Source organism: Myotis daubentonii, chromosome 2 (assembly GCF_963259705.1).
Source record: "Myotis daubentonii chromosome 2, mMyoDau2.1, whole genome shotgun sequence".
NCBI lineage: Eukaryota > Metazoa > Chordata > Mammalia > Chiroptera > Vespertilionidae > Myotis > Myotis daubentonii.
In genome coordinates, this window is record NC_081841.1 from 18,613,898 (window position 1) to 18,628,996 (window position 15,099).

A 15,099-nucleotide genomic window follows, 5' to 3' on the forward strand; every position below is an offset into this window, starting at 1 on the left:
TCAAGATGATCAGCTAAGAGCAAGGGGAGAAGAAAGGATGTGGTGTTATAATGTACCCCGCGAATCACAGAAGGATGCCTCAAGAAGTTGAATTAAAGAGTCACATTTATTGCAATCCAGGACTATGAGGGGCCATTCCCAAATCTCATAGTAATAAGATGGTGGCAAAACCAGACTTATATAGGCAAAAATCACAAAGGTATTGATTACATCCCAGGGTTTGGAATGAGGCACCTGGCTCGCAAAAAAGCAGATTACAGAAGCAGAATTAAGCATGTTAATTACAGTTTCAGGTCTTGGGGTCACAGAATTGACAGAAATACATTATCTAGGGCCCTTGGGTAACCTGGGTTAAACTTAGGCATGTTATCTAAATTACAGTTTTGGGTCTCCGAATCACCGAGTTGATAGAAACATTATCTAGAGCCCTCCAGTCTCCTGACCACTGAGTTGTCAGGACAATTTAGAATAATTGTGCTGTCCTGGTCTTGGGACCACTGAGTCAGCTGGAACACACCACCTGTGGCCACTAAAACAATTTAGGGTAATTGAGCTGTCCTGTTTCCAGGTACAGTAGAATGTGCTCTCTAAGACCAGTATGATAACAATCAATGGGATAGTCATTCAATCGATAAGGCATTCAATCGAATGGGATGACTTATACAATTTAGAAAATCAAAGTAACCTGTCCATTGTTAAACAAAGCAAATAGGTACCATACTGCAGTGGGAGTTTGAAAAGAAAGTATGAAATATGTCATCTGTGTCAAAAAATTATGACTTGTTACAAATAGTCAGGAAGACTTTATTTGAGAGGGACTACTGAAATGGGGGTTTTCAGTAAGAGAGAGAGATCCACTCACCTCAGAATCCAACAAGGACAAGTGAGGATGTGTAGCCAAGTATGAGGGTGGTTATCAATGATAGAAAACTACTAAGAAAAAACATCAAGGGTAAGGGTAAGACAACCTGACATCATTTTTGCTAAAGGCCGGCTGTGGTGATAAGATATCAAGAGTAGAGGGATAAGGGATTTGATTAGATATTGAAGGTGATCATATACCAAAGATGGTGAATTTTTGCTAAAGTGACTCAGCAAGATTCTTCCTAAAATTAGACTGAGACAAGAAGAGAAAGTGAGGTCAGACCCTAGTCACAAAAGGGCTCAGAGGAGCCTGTTCAAAGTTTTGTCACAGAGTGTCTTTGTCATTGGTGGAGTAGAAACATGGGCTCATCAGATAATATAGAAACGTTGTTAGGCAGATTTGAGATTTACAATCCTGAATTTAAAATGAAACAGAATTCTGGATGCATATTTGATTTTTTTTTCCTGATGAACTTTAACTGCTTGATTTGAGAAGGGGCTGTTCCAAGAAAAACAACAAAGAAAATTAGATAAAATGAATTAGGACCAATTGCTAGAGCATGGTTATATTAATGGGTTATGAAATCCTGTCCCAGGAAGGAGAGAGGGAAAGCCTTCCCTCTCTCCTCAGGAATGAGAATAGTTAGGATCCATGAATTGTATGTTTTGACAAGGTTGAAGATGGAAGAAAGAATTGAAATGAAGGGATGGGAGATGGAGCTCTGAGATATTTGTAATTGAGATAGTATGGTTTCCATCAAGGCTCAGGGTAATGATCATGCATAACTGAGACTGAGCGGAGAAATAGGCTATAGACAACAAGGAAGTTAAGAACCTTAGAATTATATGGGGTCAAGGAACAGGGTTGCCTTTCTGGAACACGATAAACATTTCCTGAATAAAGGACTCTTGGTAATGAATGATGTGTTCAGGAAACAATGTTCTTAGCAGACACTTTCTGACCAGGTTATACGGATGATAAAATGACATTTGGGAGGGAGGCAAAGACCCAAAATTGTAGAGAAGAAGCTATTTATGCTCAATAGTGAACAATAGGAAATAAGTACTTAAGTTATCAAGTAACCAGAAATGTATCATAAGTAATAAATGTACTTTCCAACACATAGATATCAATGAGCAATATTTGGGCAATAAATTGCAATGGAGCATTCAACCTAGGAAGAAAGAATTATTCTGAAGTATTCCTGGTGTTTGACATGTTAACCATCATGATTAGACTATGACAATGAAAGGGTAAACTTTGCTCAAAATCAATATACATGTATAATGAAAGCAGTGGAAGTAAAACAGAGTATGTCAAGAAAGAGAATGCCAGTAGAGAACTGCATCAACCTGCAGGTAGAAAAGACTTGGATGAAAATGAGTGAGGAGAGAATTATGCCATTGGGTGTCCTGTAGATTTTCTTGCTGGAAAACACAATTTATAAAATAAATAACCACAGAAGAAAGACATAATGATGAGTAACGCCAAGGATCTGGACTTGTTCAGAAAATCCCTTTCTAGTCCAAGAAGAACAATCTGAGAATTTACAGTCAATCCTAACAACATTTTACCTCTCAAATGATGGAGTAAGCAATGACTGGGACTGATTCCCTGAGCTTCATTCTGATCCATAAGGAAACATTGAATTCTTTAAAAACAAAATGTTTTTGAGATGTTATTATGTATTTTGCTGGAAACCAAAAGTAGAACCTAAGTACCAAATGTAATGTTTTTTTGGGGTTAAACTGGTGGTACCCTAGGAAGAGCACCCCTATTTTTTGTGGTTTGTAGGAGCCACAGTGTGGACATGTGTACTCCATGTATGCAGGTTTCACAGTGTTTGGAGGAAATATAGGTGGGAGTCTGCGTGTTTCAGAAGGAGCAGAAGAGTGAAGATGTCTCAAGGATGATGCGAAATTCTTTCAACTTCAATTTTTGGCGGGGGGGGGGGGTATGAGGAAGAAAAATCAATAAAAATGTGAAGAAAGCAGTATTGCTTGACAGTATACAATTTAAAAGTGCTTGATTCAGTAAAGGATACTGGCCGGCCAGCGTGGCTCAGTAGTTGAGTGTTGACCTATGAACCAGGAGGTCATGGTTCAATTCCAGGTCAGGCTATATGCCCTGATTGCTGGCTTGATCCCCAGTGTGGAGTGTGCAGGAGGCAGCTGATGATTCTCTTTTATCATTGCTGTTTCTATTTCTCTCTCCCTCTTCCTTCCTCTCTGAAATCAATAAAAAAATATTTTTTAAAAAAGGAATACTATGCATAGAGTGCTATAGCAAAGAAAAGGAACTTCTAATACATGGGAGTGGTTATAGGGGGCATGAAGATGGTCAGATAATGTGTTCTCATTACACATACTTTAATAATAAAAAATGATAGCAAACACTGACTAGGATTTTATACATGCCAAGTAGTACTCTACATATTTTATATGTATTAACTATTTAATTTCCACATCAGCTCTTTAAGCTGGGAGAGGGGGATACTACCATTATCCCCAGTTCACTGATGAGGAAACAGGCACAGAACAATTTAAAAATGTTTTGTGTGCTAAATGGTCACTAGGTGTTAGAAAGAGGATTTGAACCTAGGCAGTGTGGCTCCTGAGTCCATGTGCAAAACTACTATATTGTACATACCACATTGTAAGTGTAGCTTTATATGTCACTCCCCTACACTGTACCAAGGATTTGAGATTGGAACAGGTCTTATTCATTTCCTAATCCCCTGCACAGTGCCTAGGTTATAGTATGTTCGCAATGCACTGCTGTTGTTACTGCTGCTATTTTCTATCCTAATATATAAAAACCCAGGGTCTGTAATGACCGAAGGATCGACTGACCGGAAGTCAGTCCTGCAGGGGGCGCTGTGGATCAGGCCCAGAGAGAGGCCCAAAGAGAAGCAGGGTCTGATCTGCAGCCTCCGTGGCAGCTGTTGATCAGCCATTGCCTCTCTCTTTCTCTCCAGGCTTTGCCAGCAGCTGTGCCTCTGTTTCTCTCCAGGCCTCCGTGGGGGTTGCTGATCAGCCCCACCTCTCTGATCAGGCCCAGAGATAGGCCCAGAGACACTGACTGGCATAGAAACCAGACAATTAGAACCAAATCTGGGTAAAGTGCGGAGGAGCCAATGGCTGCCTAGGAGGCGGAGCTTTTGATGCTGACTAGCATAGAAACCAACCAATCAGAATCTAATCTGTGTGAACTGTGAAGGCAGAACCTAAGGTGGGGGCTGAGGTGGGATTTTAAGGGCAAGAGCTGTTTGGTGTAAGGTGTAAGAAAGTGGTTCAATTTTTTAATGACTGGTTTGTCAGTATAGTGCATATGGCTAGCTATCAGTCCAGATATAGGGATTATGTATTTTTGTCTGCCAAGAGCATCTCCTCCTGATGAAAAAGCAATCCTATCCTATGTAATCTATCTATACTAATAAAAGGGCAATATGCTAATTAGACCAGGTTGACCAGCCATCTTATGGATGTCTAACTTCCTTCCAGACAAAGCCATGATAGGAGGGCCAAGGCAGAGAAGGCAGTTGGGGGCAAGATCAGGCCGGCAGGGGAGGGCCATTGGGGGCTAAATCAGGCCAGCAGGTGAGAGCAGTTGGGGGTGAGATTGGGCCAGCAGGGGAGGGCAGTTAGAGACGATCAGGCAGGCAGGCAGGTGAGCTGTTAGGAGCCAGTGGTCCCAGATTGCGAGAGGGATGTTTGACTGCTGGTTTAGGCCTAATCCCCTAAACCGGCAGTTGGACATCCCCCAAGGGGTCCCCACTTGGAGAAGGTGCAGCTGGGCTGAGGGACCCCCCCCCCCATGCATGAATTTCATGCACCAGGCCATTAATATATATATATATATATATATATATATATATATATATATATATATATATATATATATATAGCTAAGTGACCATCCAACTGTCCAACTGGTAGCTATGGTGTACAATGACCATCAGGGGGCAGACACCCAATGCAGGAACTGCCGATCTGTGGTGACTTGGCAGCGGAGGTTCTTGGGTGATGCACCCAGAACCAGAGAGGAGGGAGCCCGATTCCGGGGTGTGTCACCCAATAACCACCCTCTCACAATTCAGGACCCCTCGGGGGATGTCAGAGTTGCTGGTTTTGGCCTGATACCCGCAGGCCAGGCCAAGGGACCCCACCTGCAGGAGGGACCCCACTCACTCTGCAGATGCCCTTTGAGCAGTGGCACTGGGGAGGGACTACGGGAGGTTGGCTCCAGAGAGTGTTCAGCCCATCTCAGGCCATCTCACCCAGTCCCACTCCACTGGCCACCTTCTAATTAATTTCCTTTCAATGTGCACAAATCCATGAACCAGGCCAGTAGTATGAAATAAGCAGAAACAATTCTGAACAGTTAAGAGAGCATAGTTGAGCAAAGGTAGGAAACCTTTGGCAGCAACTCCTTTTGTGATTCCTTCTTCACTAACAAGAAAAATAACCTTCAAGTTGAAAGGGATGAAACTTACAGGGGTTGCAAACTCAAAACACTTCATGAATCAGTCCAGTAGCATAACTCTGTGGAAATTCTAGGTTAAGAAAGTACAAAGCTTAGTGAGGGCTGGGTGGACGGGAGAGTGGATGCCCTGCTCAAAGGCATCCAGATTCAGGCTTCCTGGAGGACTAGTTTTGCATCTTTTCACTTAAAGAGATTTAGAGATAATTTCTTAAAAAGCATTTAGGAACTTTGAAAAAAAGTCAAGTCAGGAAAATGATAAACAGGACCATTTTGAGTCCTCTTACTATGAAAAAAAAATGAATGGGAAAAATCCAGAATATAGATCTGGGTAAACATTGTTCTGGTACTCAAGGAAAATGAGAAAAGTTGGGTATATGAGCCTACAAATCAATGAGTTTGATGTCAATTTCTAGAGAAAATTCTAGTAGAGATGATGGACTACATAAGTTATGAATAATAAACAAAGAAAATGAAAATAATTGGGAGCCTCTCCCTGGGATTTTTTAAAAAGTAAGTTATCCCAAACAAAATATATTTTCTTTTTGATAAGAGCTTTCCAGAGCAATAGATCATTGTTTTAAGATCTCTTATGGACAAGATGGAGAACCTGAGATAGATCTACAGCTAAGAAACTGTGGCCTCCATCCTTTGTCCTGGAAAATTTCTATAAGGAGCATTGTGGAAAGTCAAGGACTCTAGCTGACAAGGGGATCATGAGCAGTGGGAGTTTAACCAGAGGACACACCAGTTTGGTAAAATAAATTGAAGACACATCAGTATGTGGAGTAATAAGGATATTTGCCCTAGAATAGACAAGTGTGTGTGTGTGTGTGGGGGGGGGGCATGAAAATTATGTCTTTAAAAGCTTTAAGGTTAGTTACGTGGAAGAAGAGTAACATGTACACAAACATATTATAGACTACCTTATAGAACAATGAGATCCAGGCGCTGGACCACTATGACTGTTAGCAAAATATCTTTCTAGTGAGGCTGATGCAGAATTTTATTGCTTTAATGAGAGTCTACTCCAATTCTATGATTTTATTAATAAGACTAGAGGCCTTGTACACAAATTTGTGCACCAGTAGGGTCCCTCGGCCTGGCCTGAGGAAAAGGGCTGAAATTAGCTCTCCAACATCCCCTGAGGGGTTCCAGATTGTGAGAGGTCACAGGCCAGGGTGAGGGACCCCACCAGTGCATGATCGGGTCCGGGGAGGGACGTGGGAAGTTGGTCAGCCAGGGAGGGATCGTGGGAGGGCTCCAGGGCATGTCCTGCCCATCTGGCTCAGTCCCGATTGGCCGGACCCCAGCAGCATGCTAACCTACTGGTTGGAGCGTCTGCCCCTGGTGGTCAGTGCACATCATAGCGACTGGTCAACTGGTCAACAGTCTGACCCCTGGTGGTCAGTGCATGTCATAGAGAGCGGTTGAGTGGCTTTAGTATATCATTAGTATATTACGCTTTGATTGGTTGAATGACCAACCCGACGACCGGACACTAGCTTATTAGGCTTTTATTGCTTTTATTATATAGGATAACTGAGAACTAAAGGTTAAAGGCATTTTTGTCCAATGCCTTATAGTGCTAGGAGAAAACCCAAGATTTGGAGTTCAGCGGTTTTTCAACAACACTATGGCACTTGGAATCTAATTCAGCTCCTTCTTTGTGGTCCTGGAAACTAGGGGAAGATAGAGTTAATTATCCCACTACATTCTGTCTTCCCCTAAAGCTATAGGATTCTATGTAGAAAAAGCCAGAATCTGCAGGTTTGAAACAATATTGCAGCCTGCAGTGGTTTATTCTTCAAGTGTCATGTAGCAATTGCCTCCTTTTGAAGAATTTAATATGCTTCATGAGGCAGACTAAATTTGACTTGCTGGTTTGTACTAAAAATCTGTGATTTTCTGGTTGATAGTCAAATCTATTAAACCGACAGAACTTTCAACCTAGTATGCAAATACTCTCCATCAATACATTAACAAAAGTTTGGTGTGCCAGCAAGCAGCAATTTTCAATCACAAGCACATGCATGATTTCTTGTCCTTTACAGCAGCCATCACTATAGGGGTCATCTTATAAATATTCAGTATAAAAATTTCTCAATAATTGTTCCATGTCAGGTAACACTGACATGAAATATTTCCAAGGATGCCTTCCTAAGAGATCTCAAATAGCCTGCCTCAGTAGGATGCAAAGCAAACTTTCACCCAAGCTGACTTGAGTGGCTCCAATAATTTTAGAAGGAAGTGAAATGAAGATTTAGCATACAGCTTTTATATGCCAGGCACTGTTATATCATCAATTCCTCTCACAGCAATCTGTGAAGTATTCTATTTCTTTTTTTTTTTAAATATATTTTATTGATTTTTTACAGAGAGGAAGGGAGAGAGATAGAGAGTTAGAAACATCGATGAGAGAGAAACATCGATCAGCTGCCTCCTGCACATCTCCCACCGGGGATATGCCCGCAACCAAGGCACATGCCCCTGACCAGAATCGAACCCGGGACTCTTCAGTCAGCAGGCCGACGCTCTATCCACCGAGCCAAACCGGTTTCGGCCTCTATTTCTTAAAAAACATATTTATCTGCATATTGACTTCCCAAAAATTATTTCAGGAAGTCTATGAAATAGGTACTTATATTTTGATTTTGTAAATAAAGACACCTAATTCTAATTCAATTACATACTTCTGAGTGTAAGTAATATTTCAAGTTTTTAAGTTTCTAAGAGTAAGTGAGGTTTCAGCTAATAAATGGAGGGGCCAGGAATTGAACATATATATGTTTATGCCCAAACTCTGTGAGCTTTCTGCTGTATAGGTGCCATTTAGATAGAAAGTGGTACCTTCTCTACAATATAAAAAAAAATCAAATTCAAGAAAAATAAATTTGAAAGTTGAAATGCTTTTATGTTATTAGATGGTGTCTGTATAAAACTCATGTATTTTCAAGATGTAATTTTTTTTATCTTTGTATCTTTAAGCCAGATCAAGGAGAAAACTAGTTTTGATGTACAAGTAAGGTTCAATACTGGGTCTGACCCTAGTCTTTCCCCATGACCATGTGTGGTTGGGAATGGATGCTAGGAAGAAGGTATGGAAACCAGAGTTCTCACACTCTTCCAGCACATATGCTCTCTGGGTAGCCATTTCTTCATCTGTAAATGAGATGCGTTGAACAGACCACTTCTGTAGCCCCTTCTATCTCTAACCATCTATAAATCTTAATTTCTATACTTCTCTTAAAATTCAAAGTAGCTCTGAATGGGGGCATATCCAATAGGCACCATAAAATATAATACATATGAGAAATAAAAAATCAAAACCCAAAGCGAGTTTCTCATTAGGTTCCAAAAGACAAAGGCCTAAATTACAATACATTTTTAAAAATGTATCCTCTTGCTACCTCGGGCTTTCTGATTTAGTATAGGATCAAGGATAGAAGTAAGAAACGTGTGGAAAAATTTGAGCTGATTGTAATTCTAATCCAATTACAAGCAGAAAATGCCAAATATATCTTCTAAAAACCCATCATTAGAATCGTTGCTCATTTTTATAAGCTTAAGAGTTTAAGTAGTTTTGATGCAAATTCTAGACTCCTGGGTACCTTTTATATTCAACCAAAGTAAGAAGTAAATATGAAAAACTTTGCAAGATAAAAAATTCTTCCTCAAGGATACTTAATTAGATTTTTTTTCTTTTTCCTTTGCTTTACTTCATATTTTCTAAAAGACAGGTCTGTTCTTGTGATGAGCTAACACAGAAGCCTGAAACAAAGTTAGCACTCAATAAATGCTAAGTATCACTATTAATTCTTTCAACAAATATGTACAAAGTGCCTACAATGTGATAGGGACTGGGAATAATATACAGCCATGTTCATGGACCAAATAGCTAGTGGAGGAGACATGAAATTTGCAAAGGAAATGTATAGATTATTTGAGAAGATATAATAATGCAGCTAGACAAGGAGGCCAGGGAAAACTTCCTATATACTTCAGCTGATATCTAAATGATGAATATTGGTTAAGTAGGCAAAGATAGGGCACAAGTGTCTTCAGGCAGAGGAAAAAGCAGGTGCAAAGGCCCTGGGGTGAGAAAGCACATGCCAAGAATGAGGGAAATAAAAATTTTCTGCTCCAGAAAAAGCAATGTAGAGTCATGCTGTAAGATGGAGCTGGAAATGTAGACAAGAGCCAAACCACACAGAGGTTGGCTGGATACGGTAAGGTGTTTTGATTTTCATTCTAAGAGGAATGGGAAACCTTTCAATAGTTTTAAGAAATAGGGTGGGTGGTAGAGGAAATGTGATAGATTGTCCTTTCTGAAATAATTATTATAATTTTGATATTATTTCTGAGAAGTCCTTTAAGGCCCCCCCCCCGCCTTATTTTCAATTCATATAATTTATAGGGGATTTTCTATTAGAGTTTCTCCAATTAGACTTTTCAAATAAAATTAATCACATGATGGGATTGGATTTACTTTCATACATTGATGTTACTGATCTAACCTTATGCTCATATTATGCAGCCATAAACACTTTTTGAATAATAGATTCAGAAACCAGGGAGGTTATCAAACACTGATAATTTAAAGGTACTATGTTTCTTTTACTTTTAGTAAGAAAAGTAAAACACAATTTAAAATTAGCTGTTTAAACCTCTCAATCTCAGGGACCATTAGTTCCCATTTCTCTTTTAAAATAAAGACTGAAATACAAATTTTATAAGGCAAAATCTGGACTTATTTATTTAACCATTACTGAAAAGAACAACAAGTTATGTGTTGATCATTCCATTTGAAAAGGGATTAGAATAATTCTTTAGTAAATTAAAACGTTGCTATTTGGGGTTTGTGAGATAGTGAGATGTAGTTATTTCTGATAAAAAATGAAAAGGCATGGTTGAAATACTTTAAACAAGTGTTTGAGTTAAAACTACCAAAATAGCAATATTTCTGTTTCTCATATAGTGATTTAGTTAGTATTTTCCCAGTTGGAAATTCCCCTCCCTATAAAAAATTAGGTGAATAAGAAATTTAAGCTCTATTTCTGATGAAATTCAGTTACAGCTGAAACCTTAAGTCAAAAAATGGATAGAATGGCTGCAAACAGCAATATGGATCATATGGAGCAAATGCAGGAGGATGAACAGGAGAGGTTCTTCAGCTGCAGAAATCAGAAAGAACTATTTTTTTTTCTTTCCCAAAGTTAAGGTAAAAACCTAAGGGCTTACCCTACTACCACAAGGTTCATATGCACCAGTTGGAGTTGGGCATTTCCCCGAATCTGATTTGGCTCTGAAGAGCAAAATAATCCCAGACAAAGAATAATAACAGAGAAAAGACAAATTTTGCAAGAACCAGCCTGTGTCATTGGGGAGAAATGAGAATTTGCATCCTGAATTATCCCACAGTTGGCTTTCCCTAGTAGCTGGGGAAACTTAAAAGCTAAACAAATTCTCATAACAATCACCTGGGTCAAAAAGAAAATTCCTACAAAACTAAAGCATGGTCTTGGGTCTACCCTATGCACACACAGAAATCTCCTGCAAATGGTTGGTCCAGAAAAAAGAAAGTTTTCTACTTCAAGATGAACAATAAAAAATGAACAGGCAAGGCTATATTATAGAGATACCAAAATAAAGAAAATAAGAAAAGAAATCACAAATACAATGATAGAGGAAGAACACTCACCAGAAAAAAACCCACAAACTGTTAAATGTTTCAATTCAGCAGATAAAAACTCTGATAAATATTTATTATGAATTAAATACTACTGCCAAGAATAATACGGCAATTGCCTCTGTGAAGCAAGAAAACAACCTAGAATATAGAACCCCAGGGAAGAGGTAGTTAGGAGACAGAAGATGAAACATAAATTCCCAGAGAGCTGCAGAAAAAGTGAAAGAAAAATAAAACCAAGAAATGAAAGCAAAATTAGAAGGAGTGTAATAGTGTATAGACACTGCTGAAATAGAGTAAGAAAAACAAAGAACAGAAATAAGTGAGTGCAATCAAAAGAAGGAAGTGAAGAAAGAATGGAAGAGAGTGAGGGAGGAAAGGAGAGAGAAGGGAAAAAAATAGAAAGAGGAAGAATAGAACAGAAGGAAGTCAAGAGTAGTTATGGACAAGCAAAAAAATCCAACATACACATAATTGGAGTCTCAGAAAAAGGGAACCAAAGTAATGAAATACAACAGGTGGTAAAATAAAGAAAGAAAAATTTATAAAATACAAGGAATTAATCTTCCTATTAAAGGAACACTATTCCCAGAAAAAATGACTTGATACTAAAAAAAAGTTATTAGAATAAAAAGAATACTTTTAATCTCAAGGCAAAATGGTAAAATAATTTATAATAATTAAAATTAAAAAATCAATTTGCCTTAAATTTCTCCAAACCAACAAACATACTACAAAATTCTAACCAAAAGATAGTGTCACCCTATCATCTAAAGCTAGCCAGAATACCATAAAAGTATGAAGAAAATCAAGAGTTTAAAATGTTAAAGAATTCAGAGAATATTTCAGATGAGAACTTCATGAAGAATCTAATAGAAAATAAACTTAAGTAAACTCAGAAATAACCCAAAAAAAGTTATAGCAAAATACCACTACTGAACATTGAATGTATTTGACTACAGGATTAAGATTCTAAAAACTATGAGGATTATGTTTATAGAAGAGAATATAATGATCTAAATACTGGAAATTAGAAATGTTATAACTAACAAAAGTTTGGAGAAGCTAGGATAGAAGGTGAAAAGTTTAATCACAGTGTTTTTTCTCATATTTAATAGAGGTCAGAGACAATCAGAAGAAATTGACATATCATGGAAAAGAAGTAAAAGTTTAATTTTACCAAAATGTGATAAAAAAGATAAGATGATTATAAAAAACTGGGTAGTGAGAGAGAAGGAGAAAAGAGAAGGATGAAGAAGTAATAAAAAATTTTATTGCTACTTCTGGTAGGGATAATAACATCAAAGGAAATGGAGACTAAACAAATTATAAGTTTTTATAAAGATAAATAAGTACAAAAATATGTATATTATATTTTCAAATTTACCAGAAAATATAGCAATAAAAATAAGCTACACTGTGAAAGAATTTAAAAGTAATAAAAACAGAAGCTAAACAAATAAAGTAAGAAACCTAATTAGAAGCAAACCTTTCTCATATCATTAAAAGCAAGTGGTCTAATCGTATCTATTAAAAGATATATAGATAGTATCATGCAAGAAACTTCATGTATGCTACATAAAAGACAGAGATAAAGCAAAGAGATTCAGAATGGTTGGGAATAAAAAGATGGGCAAATGCGTAGCAACTACATATAAACAAGAAGAAATCAGGGATGTGATCATAATCTCAGATTCAGGTTAGTTCAGCACCAAAAATATTAACTAAAACATATAAATGGCACAATATAATACCAAAGGGTACAATCCACAAAGAAGTCCTTAAATCAACATGTATTTAGCAAATAACATTCCTAAAGCCAAAACTACATTTGATACAATAATAAACAGAGCTATATGATCAGATGTAGACTTACTGTACTTTTAATCCGTAATATATCAAAAGTACAAAATACAAATAAGTATGGTAGCTCCAATAAACACATATCAAGCCCTATAACCTGAAAATAGAGAATGTCTCTATTGTCAGGGATCAAATGACATTTAAAAAGACATATTTTAGGTCAAAGGAAACATAAAAAAAAATCAAAAAAGTTGAAGCAGCACTGAACCCAGTGCAGCATAACAAAACCAGAAAACAAAAATCGCCTATAGGGGGTAAAAATGAGGGACATCTGTAATATTATCAACAATAAGTAAAAGTAAAGAATCACCCACAACCCAGAAACTCTTTCTCAAACAACCCTTAGGTCAAAGGAGAGTATTCAGAAATCAAAATTACAAATGTCTAAAAACTGACAATAAGACCCTATATATAAGAACTGTGTGATTTAGGTAAAGAAGCAGTCATTACTGAAGTCATATTTAAATACTCAGATTAATAAACAAAATGAAATTAAAATAAATTAATTGAGCATCCAGCTCATGAAATTAGAAACATATTAATAAAATAAACACAATGAATCAGAAGATGAGTACATATTAGAGCAAAAGTTAGTAAATTAGAATACAGGATATATGGAGATCTAAGAAATAAATCCAAAAGATGGTCTTTAAGAATAATGCAACAACACTCCCACATATAGTAAAATAGATAAACTTAATATAATCCAGAAAGGAGGGGACTTAAACAAAGAAAATAAGAAATAATTATAGGTACAGAGGAAAATTAAGTAATCATATCAAATGACTTTGATCAACAACTTTGCAAATTAATTTGAAAATTTGGTTGTACAGACAACTTTCTAGGAAAGTGTAACTTATGAAAACTACAAAAACCCAAAACAAACAAACAAAAAAAACTATTCCAAGGCTTAGTGGATTCACAGAAGTTGTAATAAGCCTTTAAAAAAAAGTTAATTCTCATGCTATTTTAAATTGTTTCAGATCATTGAGAAGAGAAAAAGCTTCCATTTTTTAAAAAATGTAGTAACAAAAAAACTGATTCAAAATGCCAAAAAAAGAGGTTGCACAGAAAAAAGAAAAAACCCTACAAACTACAATTAGATTTATGAACATAAATAAAAGTATACCATAGATAGCATTTTTATGGAGAACCAGCAAGCATATTAAAAATAATATACTATGACCATGCATGGTTTATTTTAGGAATTCAAGATTGGTTCTTTATTTGGAAATCTATTATTATGATTCACTATGTCAAATCTAAGAAGAAAAATTATAATTATTGCCAAACATGCTAAAATCAGAGTATGATAAACTTAAATATATATTATTGAGAAACACTCTTAATAAAATAGAAATATATGGAAAGTATAATAATATAGCCTTCTATCTTCCATCTTTACCCCTCTCTCCTGATAGTCTATTTTTCACATGTTGACCACAGTGATGGTTTATAAATGGAAGCAAAATCACATTATCCCTCTGTTGAAGACCCTCTAATGTTTCTTCATTTCATGCAGAGTAAAAGCCATCATCACAATTGCTGTGGGCTATCCATGATTTGCGATGATGCCTCTATGGTATAGTCTCCTGTCACTTTCTGTCTTGCACACAACTCAAGCTATACCGGCTTTTCTCTTGGACATACCAGGCACACTTATGTTTCAGATCCTTACCACCTGCTTTTCCTCTGCCTGAGAAATTCTTAGCTCACATAACTGTATGGTTATAGATTTCAGAGAGGAAGGGAGAAGGAGAGAGACATAGAAACATCAATGATAAGAGAGAATCATTAATCGGCTGCCTCCTGCATGTCCCACAGTGGGGATCAAGCTCACAACCCAGGCATGTGCCCTGACCAGGAATCGAACCATGACTTCCTGGTTCATAGGTTGATGCTCAACCACTGAGCTATGCTAGCCAGGCCAGATCTGGACTCTTTACCAACTGGGGCAAATCAATGACAAGCCAGAACTTTCGTTTGATCTACTAAGGAAGCAGGCTCCCATACCGGTCAAGTGTTGAAGTAGAAGTAGACAGGGGTCACTATATGCACCTGAGAATATACCCAAGCACAGTGAAAAATTAGTCTTTGTAAAATATTTGAGATATAGATCAAGCCCTGCCTGAAGGCAGCCAGGCTTATTCATGGACTTTTTAGCTCATATTAGCTAACAGATTTCCTTTTTCCTCTTGTC